The sequence below is a fragment of the Petaurus breviceps genome, unplaced genomic scaffold, assembly GCF_028583685.1.
Source record: "Petaurus breviceps papuanus isolate PSGF00001 unplaced genomic scaffold, PetGlider_PUasm1.0 99, whole genome shotgun sequence".
In the NCBI taxonomy this organism is placed as follows: domain Eukaryota; kingdom Metazoa; phylum Chordata; class Mammalia; order Diprotodontia; family Petauridae; genus Petaurus; species Petaurus breviceps.
In genome coordinates, this window is record NW_027187465.1 from 18,680,685 (window position 1) to 18,698,373 (window position 17,689).

General features: G+C 43.0%; 1 pseudogene; it reads right to left on the reverse strand.

Annotated features, from left to right (window-relative positions):
• Positions 1 to 1,490: 1,490 nt before the first annotated feature.
• LOC138156437 (splicing factor YJU2 pseudogene) lies at positions 1,491 to 2,374 on the reverse strand (annotated as a pseudogene).
• Between the last annotated feature and the right edge of the window lie 15,315 nt (positions 2,375 to 17,689).

Sequence of the window (17,689 nt, forward strand, 5' to 3'; positions counted from 1 at the left end):
GGGGAAAAAAACCCAAAGGTGGGCCAAGGAGGTGGCAGAGACAGTCCTTTGAGGCCATGACAGGGCTTGTGAAAACTGATCAGCCTTCCCTGACCAGCCTGCCCCAACTTAAACAGGACCCATAGGAGGTGCTTAATTATTAATAACTGGGGAGAGAGAATCCAAGGAAACCCTGGGTTATACACTTTGTAACTGGTGGAGGGTCAAAGCTGCAGGAAGTCAAACAATTCAATACATCAAAACTAGATGGGAAAGGAGATCATAGGAAAAGGTCACTGAAATGATGGCTTGGGGGTGGGGTTGAACAAGTTGACATTTCTACAACTAAACAGCTGTTAGCCATTGGCTGATGGCCAAGGAAAAAAATGATTTTCCTTGTTTGCCCTTTGTTCTCAAAGAGGGTACATGGCATCTAGAAGATGATGCCATGACTTACAAGTGAATTAGATTTAAGTGAGGGAGGGCTGTGTAATTTCACCAGCCTTGCTTTCTCCTCCAGGTCCACCTGGGTTCAGTGGCAAGATACAGATCAGGATGACTGGAGATGGCCCTGCAGTAGGAAACCTTGGCCTTTAAAAAAAAAAATAACTTTTTTTTTTTTCAGCATAATCACACAGTCCTTTTGGTTTTCTTTATTTGGTTTAAGATAATGAGTTCTAGATACAGATCAGGTGGGGCTGGTAGGATTGGGGGTTGGGAGGGTGGGGAGACAAAGAACAGGGATGGGACCTTTGGGTTGGCCTTATCTAGGCCACTTGCAGCACTGTTGGTCTTGGAATCTGCCCCATCTGTAGCTTAGATCTGGGCAGAAGCTAGAGGGAAAAGATGTCTGTTGTGGTAGCACATCATATGTCTTATAATTCAACTCCCCAAGGTTTAAGTGCCATCATCTAGCCTTGGGGTGGGGCTAGGGGAAGGCAAACCTCCCAGGCATGGGGGGTTAGCACCAGGCACTGAGGAAAAGTGCCATTCCCTGTGGCATGTAATTAAGCACATACCAGCAACAGAAAGAAATGAATTCCAGCCTTGTCAGGGGAAAAAAAGGTCCTCCATTTCCAAGGACAGCAAGAGGTAACTCCTTCCCTTCCCAGTGATTCTATTCTGGCTGCCTGGGCCTGAGAAGCATGAAGGTGGGGTTCCAAAGGAAGTCATCCCTGCTCTCATAGGGGGCATGAGGCTGGGAATGGATGGCAGTTCTTCAGCTGCCACTCTCTAAAGAGGGAAGAGTACCACAACAGGGAATGCTCCCAAGGCCTATGGGCCTGGAGAGGAGAGGAAAAGTCAGTATGGGCAGCCAAGAAGTGGGGAAAGCACAGTGAGCTCACTAGACAGAGGCCAGAAGAGAAGCTCCTGCCCCGACCCTCCTCTTCCCATTGCTTGGCTGACCAAACAGAGAAATAAACCAACTCCAACCTGGTTCCGTGGTCAGGCCCCACGGGGGAGGGGCCTTCAGGGTCTGGGGCCTCCCTCCAAGGGGAAGGGCTGAAGCTTCAGCTGCTGTCTTCACTGTCTGAGTAAGCCCCCAGCTGGCTCAGGGAGGAGGCACCGGTAATCCGGGGCCATGCGCTGGCCTCCTTCAGACCCTGTGTTATGCCTGTACTTGGGGTGGTCGAGACCATATGCCCACTGCTTCTGCGGGTCCTTTGGGCGGGTGCCTTCTTTGCCACAAGCAGGCCTGCCAGCTCTGCCTTGCTGCCCAATGCTCCCACACTCCGTCCCCAGCTCTCCAGCTTCTGCTTCTTTGGCCGCGGGACCCCCTCTGAGACGGCTGTGGGGTTGGCCCCAGTGGCCAGCTGGGAAGGCTTGAGTCGCCGTTCCCGGGCCTGCTCCATCACGGCCTCCATTTCCCTCTGGTCCTGCTCCTGCTCAGACTCGCGGTGATGCTGTAACATCGCCTCCAAGTCCACGTTAGCCTGGCGCTGCCTGAGCTCCTTCAGCTCCTGCAGGCTCTCCAGGACCTCCATCTCCAGCGTGGAGTCTCCTCGGTCCCATTCTCCAGCAGCTTCGTGGGACCATTCAGTTCTTCATCTTCTCTTCCTCTGCCAGCAGTTTCTGTGCCTGGAAGTTCCGCGTGGCTCTGTGCTCCGAGGTATAATCTGCGTTCTCGGGGTCTGTTTGGAAGGTGATTTCAGCCAGACATCGGGTACACTTGATATAGAAACGAAAGATCGGGAGGCCCAGGGAGAGCTCGTTCTGCACCGGCTCCTTGCGGGCGTTACATTTCCTGCCTTTATAAATATACTCGCCACATGTCTTACACCTCATGCTGAAGCCTCACCACATACTGCCGGTCTTTGCGCAGCTTGTGTTTAGGGATTTTCGATGCATCAAAATCTGGTGGATAGTATTTGTTTAAGACTTTTCTCTCAGACATCTGGGCGGAAGGGTGGGTGAGTCGACAATTAGCAGAGGCGACCAGGCGAACACGGAAATGGTGTGGGGACCCCCGAACCCAAAGCAGACCCTTCTTCCCAGCACGACCTTGGGCTTCAGAATGCTCTGCGAGCCCCAGAAAGGAGGTTGGTCACGCCGGATGGACCGGATCCCAGGGAGTAACCCAAACCAGGAATTCAGATTCCTGGTCAAAGCGGCCGCCTGCTCTTGCTGACACACAAGCCCCCCCAAAACGAACACGCAGCTTCTATTGCCGTCCCTTCTTCTTGGTTGACAGCAAATAATCAAGAAACGGAGGTCAGTGGTCTCTCTTGGTGACCAAAGATACCCAGCCAGCAAGAAAGCTTCTCAGCCTCTTTTATATCTGCCTGCCTCTAATGACCAATTATTGAATTGGTCCTCTGACAAGTCAATAACCCTCCTGATTGGTGGCCGTTTAAGGAGGAGGTGGGCTGGGAGTTCACACCTCCTCCTGCGAGGGTGAGGGATAGAAGCTGGCATTCCAGCAGCCTCTAGCCATCTGGGCTAGAGACACCATTCCAGTCAAAATTTCTCTGGCTAAGTTTCTCCTTTGTAAGCTAGGTCATCCCAAACATTGAAGGGAGCAAGGATGCCTTGGGTCCCTGTTAGTAGTGTGGACTAACTCTGATTTGACTTCTGGTGATGGGAAATCCCAGGCCTTGGGAGGGGTTCCAGGGGGATGGCATTCCTCAGCTAGACTGGGCTGTTCAGCTAGCAGAAGAGATGGCCCTTGGAATCCAGAAGGGAATATTCTAAATTATCATGAAGAATCAAATGATACAGCATGAAAGTTAATTTTCCTCATCGGAACTGGACAAACACTGAACCAGTTCCACCAGTTATATCTACAGCTGCTCTATAATATTACTGGGGAGAGAGGTGTGAGCCTGTGAAAGGGACACACACTTGAAATGGTTCTAATGTATTCACCTTCCACCAGATCAGCTTCAGTGTTGCAGAATGGCATAACTGATGTCCGTACCTATTTCTCTTTTTGATGTTCATCAACTGCATTCGATCAGTTTGGGAGCTCTCTCTTCAGCCTGGGTCTGATATCAGGGCCCTGAAGGGCACAAGAGGAGGCTTTTTCCTGGGGGCCAATAAAAGGGCAGTGTGGACTACAGGTGCCTAGAAATACAAACTGGGACTTCCTGGTCCTAAACAGGGTGAAAAGAAATTAGTCTTCACAGCTCCATTCCTTCCCCCTTCCTTTTCCCAATTTCAACAGGAATAATAGCCCATGACAAGAAAAGAAATCACTTATTTCCCACAGTACAAACCAAGTAAGACATCATAATTATACACTTGTTTCTCCAAAGTCAAACATTCAACAGAATGTTAGGTCTCAGTTGGGCCAGCTAGACCTCTCCTTCCTAGTTTCCTCCTAGGAATCTCTGATTCATAAACTCTCATTGTAGCTAGGTGTGAATCTAGCTCCTCCACTTGTGAATCTGTCATTCGGGAACTTTCCCTTTGTAACTGTAGGTATGAAACTCCCTCTCCTAACTTCCAGATCCTCTCAGTTGTAAACTTTCCCTTTCCAGCTGTGTGAGAATCACCTAGTTGTAGAGAAGCCCACTGTGCTGTCTCTTCAGCCTGGGCCTGATTTAAGGGCCCTGCAGGCCACAGGAGAGGTTCTTTCCTGGGGGCCAATAAAAGGGTAGTGTGGACTACAGCTGCCTAGAAATGGAAACTGGGTCAAGGGAACTCCTGGCACTAAATAGACTAAAAAGAAATTAGTCTTCTGCCCTTTTCCCCCAGCCCCTACCTTCTCCCAGGTGTCAGCAGGAACAAAAGCCCATCACTGGAAATGAAATTACCACATCTCCCTGTATCTACAGTGCAAATCAATCGAGACATTATTGTTCTCTATTTTTTTTTCCTCCAAGTCAAACACCCTACAAAATGAGATTCCATTTGTGCCACCCAATCCTCTCCTTCCTGACTTCCACCTGTGAACGTCTGATTCATAAACACTCACTCTTTTAGGCGTGTTTCTTGCTCTCTCACATGTGAATCTCTCTAAATTGTGATCTTTCTCTTTCTAACTAGGTATGAAGCTAGCTTTTCCCCTGTGCTCTCTTAGCTCTCAGGTGTAAGCATTATAGAACTTTATACTATATCACTGCCACAACTGGGCCAAACTGATAACCGTGTCCAAATAATAAATCAAAAGCATTTTATCAGATAAAACCATGAAGAAATTTTTGAAGCCATCATTATAATCCTAGTGAAATGAAATACATTTAACAAGAGTTAGCAACTTTTAGACATCTTTTAAACATCTGAGTCTATAACCCAACAGCATATAAATTAGCAGAGAAGTAATTTTAACTACATGCATGTTAGGAATGCACTTAATTTTCCATCAACAGCACTAGCAACCAATGGCTTCTTATGAATGATCCTGAAAGGTATGTGGCCACTTCTACAAGATACTTGTCTAGCCTCGCTTGCAAAAGACTAAAAAGTCAAAGCTTCAGAAAATTCTTAAGGCAGTATGGTGTAATCTGTAGAGGGATGACCTGAGTCTTATCTTAAAATTTCTAGTTCTTAACTAAAATTATATCACTGGATTATAATTTGATAATGAGGCTTGATCTGAAGGTCTTCAAATATATGACCCTCTGCTCAGATATTAGTCTGATGCCTGAGTTCAGCACTCACCACTATTTCTCAAATCGAATTACTTCAAAGTGTTAGCAGGATTGGAAAAATCTTACTATCTACTATATTTCTAAGGAGGTTTTAAAAAATGTATTTACAACACTCTTTAACAATAGACCTATAACATAGAAGAGTCAAGTCTGCCTGGTCCAGGGTTCGATGGTCCACCTCCTTTCCTGTGATGCATCCCCCTTGTTCCTTCTCCCTCATCCACACATTCTTTACATGTCAAACCTTGGCCTTTTTAAGCTAAGATCTTTCCCAGGTCTAAGTCTAATGCAAAGCTTTTACTTTCTTTTTATTCCCTTAATCAAAAGGGACATGGCAGAGAGACTTGTGAGACAGGTCCTGAACTCCTAGAGAAAGGAGGAAGAATAACCTAGAGGCTAGATTACCAGAAAAAAAAACAATCTTAGATAGTGATAGGTAGGTGAATCTCAGAAGAGGAGAGGCTTCTGAATGAGGGTTTGAAAAGTAGCAGTTCTTGGTGTTATGAGGTCTGAGAAAAGGATCAGCCAGCAGTGGAGAGGCTACTGATTTCTCCTTGGGGAGAAATCTAGGCTCCTATAAGTGCTAGAAAATAGAGAATATAAAGGAAAATAGCCAAGCCAAAAGGGAATTTGGTAAGAATAGATTCCGAAAGGTGATGCAGCAAGTGGAGGGCAGAGGTGGACAGAAACTGAGTGAGGGCAGATATAGGATGTGAGGGGCTGAGAATAAAGTCTACCCTGGAAAAAGGTGTAAGACATGTGGCAATTGTATTTATAAAAGAATCACTCCAATAGAGTGAATCTGTATCACAGGGATAGGAGGAGTGAGAGATAGGAATTGGCTGGCACAGAAGAAATTATCTACCGATCAGAGTTACATAGATCAGAGCAGAGGTAGCAAGGTCCTTGGGAATGACACTCCAGATAGCAGAGGCCTCCAATCTCAGGCAACCTGTGCCTTGGGATGCTGGGCTTTTTTCTGCCTTCTGTGGCAGGAGCGATCCTTTGTTTCTTCTTATCCAACCAGGCAAAGGTGAATAGAAGAGACTTGCCAGATATTAATGGCCACAGGGAAAGGTCTTCAATACAGGAAATTTCTAATTCCAGGTAGCCCATGGCCTGCACAGTAGGTTTTCCTTAAAGACCACCTAGTTCAATCTTTACCTATTATGATAAGAAAATTGGTTGTTATAAGGCTTAAAGTGACTTGTTCAAAAGTCACTCAGCAAGTGGGCAGATTGAAGGTTACTCTGTCTTCAGCATTCCAGTCAAAGAATTCTGCTGTAACCTCCTCTTCACAATCTTTGCTAATGATGCAAAAAAATTTTCTTTTATTTAAGCTATGTTGTGTAAGGCTGTGAAAATGTGAACTTGTATATGTATATACACAGTTCAAGGTTCCAAAGCTCTTCTTCCCAATTAACATTTTTTATTCACTCCAACATACAATCTCCTTGTTTTTTCAACTGGGCTCATGATAAGGTCTCCTGCTCTCAGTATCCTGGCTGGCCTCCCTTGAAAGCCTAGCCTGTCACAGTCATATATTTAAAAGCAGAAGAGAAGACCTTAGAAACTATAGAGTCCAAATTTACTTCAAAGATGGAAGACTAAAGTTTGAGAATTTAATATCTTTGTCCAGAGTCCCAGTAACTAGGAAGTACCTGAGGAGGGATCTGGACCTAGACCTTTTTGAGTTCCGACAGCACTCTAGCGAATAGACCACGATGCCTCTCAGAGGACCTTGGGTCAAGTTAGAATGCCTTATTTCCCATTTTAGTGGTAGAGAGGGTAGGATGCTAAAACTCTAATCTCCTGACCTTCCAATGTCCACTAGCCTTCCCCTCCACCATTCAAAACTTCCACTAGTCCTTGCTTCTTGTTCCTTTTCATGGTATCTCCTGCTCAGGATGAAGGCTCTGATGGAAAATTTGTATTAATTGATTCTTTATTGCCTTGGGTTCAGTCAGTCCAATTAGATATAAATAATTCAGACCACCGGATGTTACAGCCAGAACCCAGCCTGAGAGGGCATTGATTGAGATGGAGAGAGACAGATGTCTCCTGTGACGTGACATGTGGACTGAATCCAGGGAGAGTGATAGAATGGAGTGTTTATGTTGGTGTTGGTACAAATACCATCATGGAAGAAACTGAATATGGATTGTAATGTTTCTTTGATTTGTTGGAGTGCTTTTAAATTTACATAGGGCAATCCTCACTGGAGCCCTTTGAGAATAAAGGACACAAATGGCTCCATTTTATAGGTGAGATGCTGGAAGCTCTGGAATTGTCAGGAAGTCAGCCTCAGTCATCTAAATCAAGACCCAGGGCTTTTTCATGGGCAGGATAAGAACTAGATAACATTATAGCAAAATGCTATACTTTTGAGTGTCAACAGTTGTTATTCCCATTCTATAGAAGGGAGACCTGAGGCACAGGGTTAAATTGATTGCCCTCATGGCCAAGTCTTCTACGTGAATGATCTCACTGGTTCTTCCATCTGTCATGGGTACTACTAGGATTTCTAGCCTTAAAAATGAGAAACAAGGGGGTGGCCAGGTAGCACAGCAAATAAGAGCACCGGCCCCAGTGTCAGGATGACCTGGGGATCAAATCCGGGCTCAGATACTTAGCACCCACCCAGAAACACCTGGCCGGGTAACCTTGAGCAAGTTACTTAACCAATTGCTTTAAAAAAAAATGAGAAACATGAACCCAAAGGTGGGACTTGCCCAGGGTTATACAACTGGTAAATGGCAGAGGGATTACTGGCTTACTCATCACAACAGCCAGTGACATGTAGGTGTTGCTCAACCCACTAGCTTTAGTTTTCCCACCTGCAAAAGGGGGAATCCAAAGAAGGGATCGCCCCCCCCCATTTTCATATAGTAAATTGGCAAATACAGGATTTGAACCCAAGACTGACTCTAAGATTCAGTGCTAGGTAAGAACTTATCCTACAAAATAAAGGCTGAAAAAGGGATGGACTGAGGTAATTGGTGATTCCCAGATTTAATTAAATGATTTTTTAAATTAAAAAAAATTTTTTTTGCCTTTTTGGAAGGCAATTGGGGTTAAATGACTTGCCCAAGGTCACACAGCTAGTCTTGTGTTAAATTTGACTTCAGGACCTACTGACTCCAGGGCCAGTGCTCTATTCACTGCACCACCTAGCCACCCCTAATTAAATGATTTTGAACCTCGTGTTTGATTCCTTCAACATCTCTCTCTCCTGTGTATGTGAATCTTGCCCCATACTTCAGTAAAAAGGAGTTGATTGTGAGTGAGATTAAGTTGGGAATAAGTCATGCTATCAAGACTCTGGATAGTCTTGGGAGGAAAGATTTTGAGACAGAAGAGAACTTAAAGGGATCATTCATACCTTTTCCTCAAACCACTTCTGACCTTGAACAAATGTGGAAAATGAGCCGTTTCATGAATGTACTTGAGAGGGATATAACACTGGAGGAAATAAAGAATAGCTTCCATATTTGGACTTCTCTACTTCAATGAGGTGCCCATCCCCATTGTTGGAAGGCAAACTAATAAATCTCCTTAACATTCTCCAATAGTCCAATCTGTTTAAAATAATTCATCCCAGGAGGTATAGCCAAGATGGCAGAGTAAAGGCAGGATCTTGCCTGAGATCTTCCCCCAAATAACTTTAAGAAAATGACTCATTCATATTCAGAACCCACAAAAATAGCACAACAAATTTCTAGCCAGAGACAGCCCAAGTCAGCAGGAAAGGTCTGTTGTACCAGGCTGAGAGTGCAGTTCAGTGCAGGCTGCACCCACAGAGAACCAGTCCTACCAACCCCTGAGTAGGCCTTGAGGTGACTGAATCACTGGTAGCAATAGTGATTTTTTTCAGACATCCCAGCCCACAGATGCCAAAGCCAGCTTAGGTCTTCTCACATAAAAAGGTAAGGAAAAGCTTTTTCAGTGGAGGGAAAGCAGGGGAGGTGAAGGGGAGTGAATGAACTTCCTTTCATCAAAATTTGCTCAGAGAGGGAATAACATACATTCTCAATTTGGGTATACAAGTATATCTTACCCTACAGGAAAACAGGAGGGGAAGAGACTAAGAAAAGGGCAGAGGTGATAGAAGAGAAGGCAGATGTAGGGGAGGTAGTCAGAAGCAAAACACTTTCAAGGAGGAAAAGGGTGAAAGGAGAGAGAATAGAATAAATGGGGGGGGAGTAGGATAGCAGAAAAAACAGTTAGCAATAGTAACTGAACTTTTTGAAGTTTTCTGATAAAGGTCTCATTTCTCAATCATACAGAATTGTGTCAAATGTATAAAAAGAGCCATTCCCCAATTGATAAATTATCAAAAGATATGATCATTTTTCAGATGAAATAATAAAAGGTATCTATAGCCATATGAAAAAATAATCTTAACAGGATTGATTGGAGAAATGTAAATTGAAACAATTATGTGGTATCTCATACCTACTAGATTAGCTAATAGGACAGAAAAGGTAAATTAGATGTTATAAGGGACTTTGGAAAAATTAGAGTTTAGTGCAGTATTGGCAGAGTTGTTAATTGACTCAACCATTCTGTAGAACAATTTGAAACTTGCCCAAAAGGCTATAAAATCATGCATATCCTTTGACCTAGCAATACCACTACTAGGTCTGTATCCCAAAAGAGTTCTAAAAGAAGGAAAAGGACCTACATGTACAAAACTATTTGTAGTGGCTCTTTTCTGGGGTAAAGAATTAGAAATTGAGGGGATGTCCATCAATTGGGGAATGGCTGAACAACAAGTCATGGTATATGATTATGATGGAATATTTTGAATTATAAGAAATGATGAGCAGCATGCTATCAGAAAAATGTGGAAAGACTTGCATGAACTGATGCAAAGTGAAATGTACTACATACAAGTAACAGGGATATCATAAGATGATCATCTGCAAAGGTTCTGGCTATTCTCGCAGTACAATGATCCAAGACAACTTTGAAGGACTTATGATGAAAATGCAACCTATTCCCAGAGAAAGAAGTGATATTCAGAATACAGATTGGAGAATACTTTATAGATTGTAGCATATTTTTTTTGGTCTTTATTATTAATTTGTTTACTTTTGGTTTACAAGATTCTATTCCATAATTCCTTGAGTTTCAAATTTTCCTCCCCTCCCTGCCATGGCTGCATACAATCAAGTATAGGATCTGCAAATAGTTTCACATTAGACATTAGTCGGGTTATAAAGGATTGTATCAGATGGAATGAACAATGGGAAAGGGGAAACAAAACCAAACAAGAAAAAGAGAGAGCAGGTAGTTTGTTTCAATCTTCATTCAAACTGTTCTTTCTAGTTCTTTCTCTGAGTGTAGACATCTCTCTCCATCATGAGTCTTTTGGAGTTGACTTATAACCCTGCATTGCTGAGAAGAGTCCAGTCTATCAAAGTTGGTCATCACACATACGTTGTATCTGTAATTGTGTACAGATTTCTCCTGGTTCTGCTCTTCTCAGCTAGCATTAGTTCATATAAGTCTCCCCAGGTAAATATGAAGTCTGTCTGTTCATTTCTTATAGCACAAGAGTATTCCATTACATTCATATACCACAACTTCTTTAGCCATTCCCCACTTGATGAGTATCCCCTTAATTTCCAATTCTTTGCCACCACAAAAAGAGTTGCTATAAATATTTTTGTACATATGGGTCTTCCTCCCACTTCTATGATCTTTTTGGGATACAACCCTAGAATTGGTATTGCTTAGGTTAAAGGGTATGAAATTACTTATAGCCCTTTGGGCATAGTTGAAGCATACTTTTTAAACTTTATTTTTCTTGAGGTTTATTCTTGTCTGTGTTTCCTTTTGCAACATGGTTATTAATGTTTTGCATGACTACATATGTATAACCTATATGGAATTGCTTGCCTTCTTAATGGTGAGGAGGGAGGAAAGGAGAGAATTTGGAACTCAAAGTTTTAAAAACGAATGTTAAAAATATTTTTTACATGTAACTAGGGAAAAATAAAAAACTAAAAAAATTTTAAAATGAGAATAATGAATCCCAAAGGAAACTTGGCTGCCATGACCATTGATAGAAATAGAGAAGCTTCTAGTCAGAGGATATGGATTTGAAACTGGCTTAGACACTTACTCCTTGTGTGATTTTTTTGCTTGAGACATTTAACTCTTGGCCTTGGTTTCTTCACTTGGAAAAAAATAAATTGGAATTAGAAGACTCCTTAAAATCCTACCAGCCTTCAATCCATGATCCCAAGAGCTGAAGCTGCAGGTTAAGAAGAATAGACTCAGAATCCTTGACCCAAATCCTGTCTCTTTTCCATTATGCTGAACTGATCATCTCTTGAATACTGTCATTGTTTCCCCTAGATGTTTCAAAAACCTAATTAATGAGTACCCTTTCTGGGCTTGAGATTTTTAAAATTGGCTTTAAAAAGAGGGAAGTGATATAAAGTAAAACAGTACATTTCAGAATCTGAAGGTGTAACTTTGAATTCTGGCTCTGTCATCTTTTAATTAAGTCTTTTTCCTTTCTTCCCTGAATTCCCCCTCTTTATAAATGTGTTAAATTTCAAGGCAGACCTGAGAGATGACACTGAGCTGGCTTTTATAGATGGGTATCAAGTGGTTGTAAAATCACTAACTGTTCGACCCAGTGTGAACCAGAGCAATGCCTCCAACCATGGGGCATATCTTTTATGATAGTCTTATGGGGATATAGTACAAACACTATGGAGTCTGTGGAAATGGCTCCCTACATTGTTAGAGGAATACAGTCTATTGGCAGAAGGTATACCCTTCAGGAGAGTGGCCCTGTTGAAGCTTTCAAACAAACCAGAAAGTTTCATAGATGGAGAGTATCAAAGACAGAAGCTTTGGTTTCTAAGTTCTGCCCTGAGAAGAACATTAAGCTAAGTCTTAAACTTCCTTGCTGCCTATATGGAATCTCAGAATTGGGCCTGGAAGGGGAATTTCTGAGGGGGCGGAAGGGAAGCCAATGATCCGATCCATACCTGACTTAGAAATCCCCTCAAACATCCCTTAACAAATGCCCATCCAACTTTTGCTTGAAAACTGGAGTGTCTGGGCTTCCTTGGGAGGTAATGGGGTAATGGGGCAGTGGTCATTATTTAAGCATTTTCTCTCAATCCTAAGCCTGCTGCTTTTCATTTTCTTCTCTGCTTTCTAGGTCTATCCTCTGGGGCCAAGCAGATCAAACCCTCTTCTGGATTAACAGCCCCTCAAGTTCCTGAACAGACTCCCACCTAGTCCTCTCATCCAGGCTAAGAATCTCACATACTTTCAATCTTCATACATCATGAACTTGAGAGCTTTCATCATCCTGGTAACCCTCATAGATTCAGATAGAGCTCAAGGGGATGTCAGAGGCTGTCATGTCCAACTTCATTTTGACAAATAAGGAAACTGAGGCACAAAACTGAAGTGACTGACCCATTTTAACAATTTCTCTGCCTCAAATGGCACCCAGAATTAAACAAAAGATGACATTTAGTATGACCCAAAACACTAATTAGACCATTTCACCCTTCTTATGAGTTAGGCCTCTTAAAATACAACCAGAATTTCTTCCAGTCATTTTTAATAAAGAAAAAGGCTTTGATTTCCACACTTGCTAAACCTTCTCTTTAGATGTTTACTTCTCTACTTTCACATAAAGAGTATCTAGTTCTTTGACAGACATTTTAAAGCAGCATAGCTGTTAAACAATGGCTCCTTGCCTAGACTTATGGATGAAGAAGGCATGGGAGATTAGTCTATTTGGGTTGAACAAAGTCTCCTGGAGGCTCTTATCATTTTTTCCTCCTAATCTTTATTATGCTTTCCGTTTCTCCAAAGCATAGAAGTCTAGTTACTTGAGGGTTCTAAGTACTTTTACCAGTTTATTTTCAATTTTAATCTTAAGATATAATTCACTTTAAAAGACCAGACAATTCTGTCTGGTTGTCCCATTAGAACAAACCTCACTCATCAAAGTTATATAGGTGCCTAGACCTTGAACAAGTTTCTAATAACTAGATTTAGAGTAACTTAATCAGTCACTAACACCTACTGTGGGAAGGTGCCTCGTGGAGCTGATACTGTAAATATAGTCTGAGCTCAAACCAAACCCCTTCTGCTTCATTACGCCCTTCCCAGGATTGATGAACAGAGCATATGGGTCTATGAAAGTATATTTAAAGCCTGCTTATGAGAATGAGCAAAGGGAGACTTCCTTGGAGGCCTCTCATTTTGGGCTTATGAAATTCTTCTCTTGAGTCAGTGCTGCCCTCTTTGGGCCAGAGGAAATGGATGATGTTTCTGCTGCTTAATATTTTTATTTCTTTTTTTTTTTTTTCAGTATGAATGTTTTAGTTCAACAGCCATCTTTGTTTTTGTTAAAAAAAAAAAAATCCAAAATTAACCAGTTGTCTCCCCCTGTTGGGGAGCCAAGTTCTCTACGTAGAATTCAAAAGTAGTCTCTGGAAGAGTTGCTTGAGAGTTTTTGCTGGCCCCAAGAGACAAGGAAGTCAAATATTTCTTTTGAATTTTAATATTTTTACCCCCAATTACATCTAAAAACAATTTTTAACCTTCATTTTTTTGCTTTTTTTGGAGGGGGGAGGGTAGGGCAATTGGGGTTAAGTGAGTTGCCCAAGGTCGCATGGCTAGTAAGTGTGTCAAGTGTCTGAGGCTGGATTTGAACTCAGGTCCTCCTGACTCTAGGGCTGGTGCTCTATTCACTGTACCCCCTAGCCACCCCTTAACCTTCATTTTTAAACTATTTTGAGTTAAAATTTCACTCCCACCCTTCCTCCCCTTCCCCATCATTGAGGAAGACAAGCAATTTGATAAAGGGTTATACACATGCAGTCATGTAAAACATTTCTTATTAGTCATGCTCTGAAAGAAAATAGACCAAAGAAGCTCAAGAAAAATGAAGTAAATGGTATGGAAAGCTGCATTTTCTAGGTTTTATTAAGAAAATGAAATCCAATGTGTTTATTATCAAGGTGATGACGGGGCCGTAGATAAGAAGGCCCTGGACTTAGGGCTAGGGCTCCGAAAGGTGTTGGCTGGGAAAGGTAAAACTAGGCCACTTTATGCTGGACAAAAGGGAAAGATGGGTATCCTTGAGGAAACTGGTTCCAGAAGCCCAGAATCTGTTTTTGACTTGGGTCTGCCATTGCTGTGCTGGTTCTCTAACCAGCTAGAGTCCAGCTCCATCTCTCTATCTCCTTGGCCTGGTGAATCTGGTGATTTGGTGTTTCCACCCCTGCTGACCTGTTGACTGCTCACCTTTCTGAAAGACTTTGTGGTTTTTCTTTTCTTTTGTCAATGTCTTGGTCATCTGTGGCTCGACCCTGCTGAGCTGCTTATCCCCTCTGATCTTCAAAAAGTTACTTTCTTCTCTTGCCATGAAAGGCATCTGGGGTAATCTCCTGGCAGGGAACTAACTGCAGCATCAGACTTGGGGTAGGAAGCCGCTGATAAGCCTGATAGTAACTGCCCATAGCACGGACATCGCCACATGTAAAGAACTGACTGCTGGCATCCTCCCCAGGCTCAGGTACCCAGGTAACCCAGTTGGAGCCAGCAGCCACCATCTTACGTTGGCCACCACAACGTCCTAGAAGATGGCTCTGGCTCTGTGCCTAGGGGCTGCTATTCAGAAGTAGCAGGAGCAGGGTAAGAGTAGGGCTCAGCCCTGTCTGGAAGGAAGTTCTTCAGAAGCTGCTTCCTCCTCAATGCCATCCTTCTCTGCTCCTGCTTTGTCACTTGTAGGGAGGCCAGCATTCTCAGCAGCTGCTTTGGCTCAGGGTGATGGGGTGGCAGAGGTAGCACTCACAACAGGGATTTTAGGGATTGGTTTGGATGTGTCACCACCCAACCAAGGCCTCTTTTCTTCCTTTGTTTGGGGTGTTAAAAAAAAAAAAAGCAAACCTAAAGAGGTGGTGGTATCTTCAGAACAAAAATATCAGGGGATGGTGGAGTGACTTGGATCCTGGAAGCTCAGACTCCCTTCCACCATGGCAATCCATAGAGCCCCACACCACCTCCCCTCACCCACCAAAGAAAGTGCCTTCAGGAACCTTGGAGAACCTGGGGGAGTGTAAACTCTGTCCCCCTCCCTCTGACCCTTTGTATCCATCCTTGGGAATGGGCATCTGTGCCTGGGTTTGCCCATGTGACAATCTGAGTCTGGAGCTGCCGAGACAATCAGAGCTCAGTCAGGCATTTGGAAAGTGCATTTTTAAGGCGGTTGAGGTTAAGTGATTTACTCAAAGTCACACAGCTGTCTGAGGCTAGATTTGAACTGGGGTCCTCCTGAATCCAGAGCCAGTGCTCTACCCACTCTATAAGCTATCCTTGAAAAATGTACTTTCTAAGACTCTAGTAAGACGGTGTCAGAACTAGAATTCAAACCTCAGTTCTTCTAAAGCAGGGTCATTAATAGATGACAATGTGAAGTCGGAGGACCTGAGTTCTGATCCTAGCTCTACTATGCACATGCTATCTGAATGGCTTGGGGTATACTCATTTCTGGACCTCAGTCTCTCCATGTATACATGACCTCTAGAGTCCTGATCCTATAACCCTATAACCAGTTGGCTTCTTGAGACTTACAGGCTTACCCTTTCACTTGGCAGACATGATTTCATTGTCAATAATCTGGATATCATGTATTAATGGTCCTGGAGAGTTGAAGGGGTTAATGAGGCAGCCTAAACCTGTGGAAGACACTGGAACAGGTATACTGGGCTGGACTGGGAGCATGGAGTTCTGAGGTACAATCCCTGATGTCTGTCTACGGAGCTTAAGTTAACTAGAATTTCCCCCCAACCTTTCCTGCAGAGCACTGCTGAGGGCTGCTTTCACTTGCACAATTCTCTTAAGATGAATTGGTAATGAGAAGTATCTTTCTGACTTGATTCAGACCAACAAGGAGGGATGGGTAAGTATTATAACAATGATGGGAACCTGGGAAAGAAAAAAAAATGATCCTAAGTCTCCTTGCTCCGTTGGGAGAGAGGACATAGAGAGATTTGGAGGCAGGCTGCAGAACTTCAGATAAACAAGAAGGGAAGGAGTTAAAATAAGAATGGAAAAGTAAGTAAAGAATTGGAAGGCAAGGTGGTAGATTGAAGAATACTGCCTCAGGAGTTAGAGAACCTGGATTTAAGTCCCACCTCTCAGTGCCATCTGTGTTACTTTACTTCTTTGGGTCTTAGTTTCTTCAGTTGTGAAAGAAGATGGGGTTAGAGTAGGTAGGTAGCATCTAAGATACCATCTGGACTGAGACCCGTGATACCAGGAACTACATCCTGACAACACAGGCTTGTAAAGACTTTTAGACTGAACACCAATGTAATACAATTATTCAATTGTTTTCAGTCACATCTGACTCTGTGACCCCATTTTGGGGTTTTCTTGGCCAAAGATACTGGAGTGATTCACCATTTCCTTCTCCAGCTCCTTTTATAGATGAGGAAACTGAGGCAAGCAAGAATGAGTGACTTGCCCAGGGTCACACAGCTAGTAAGGCCACATTTTGAAACTGGGAAGAGGAGTCTTCCTGATTACCAGCCCAGTGCTCTATTCATTGTGCCACCAAACTGCCCCTAGTATATTATGCATAATATACTAACATCTCAAACCAAAACTCTGCCTTAAATGGGAGGCTCAGAAGCTATTGACTGATCTTGGTAGTTAAAACTGATCAAAAGTGGAAACGATACCAGGTAGAGTACTGACTAGGCCTATGACTTCATTGGCATGAGGAAGTCCCAGGTGAGGAAACTCCCTCTCCTAATGGAGGTTGCCACTTGTACAATATAGATCTTAGAGTTGCTTAGAGCACAGGTGTCAATTTCAGGGCTATAAAACCCCTGAGATCAGTCTAAAATTGGGAAACATTTAACAAATTAAATAAAAATACAACACAACATAATGTTAATTTGTGCTTGTCAACATGGGTGCTTAACTATTGATTTTTTTCCCCCCAAGTCAATAGATAACCCACTGGGATGTGATTCTCAGGTCAATGCCACTGACCTATAACACCAAGATTAAGTAACTTGCTCAGGGGTCACAGTCAAGGTGTGATTTGAGACCAAGTCTTCCAGACTCGAATCTTAGTAAGCTTTTACTCATACTGGATTTTCCATCTAGAGGGCTGACTATGGAACCAATTACTCCAACTGCCTCTGAGTCTAGGTAACTAAAGACTAATAAAAAGCTATATGTCCTTCAAATTTCAGGAATATTGCATTTAGGACGACTGAGGCTGTCAGTGAAGGCCAAGGACAGCAAAGATTTTAGCTCTGGTTGAGGCAAGGTGAAACATCTAAGATGAGTCATCTGCTTAGGTTGGATGAATCGATGATGGATAGAAGAGGGGACCTAATTATTTGTTCAATGTGGATTTTGATGAACAAGAATAGGAGCACCTAGGGGGCCCTCTAAGACTGGGGCCCAGATAAGTGTTGTGTTAGTACACCAGAAGAAATAGCGAATATGATTCGAATAACTGTATGTTTTGGAGAAAACCATGGAGAATGGGAGAGATGCTGTTGGGCTAAAGATGAGCAAATCCTGCTGTTTGGGGTGTGGTGGGAAAA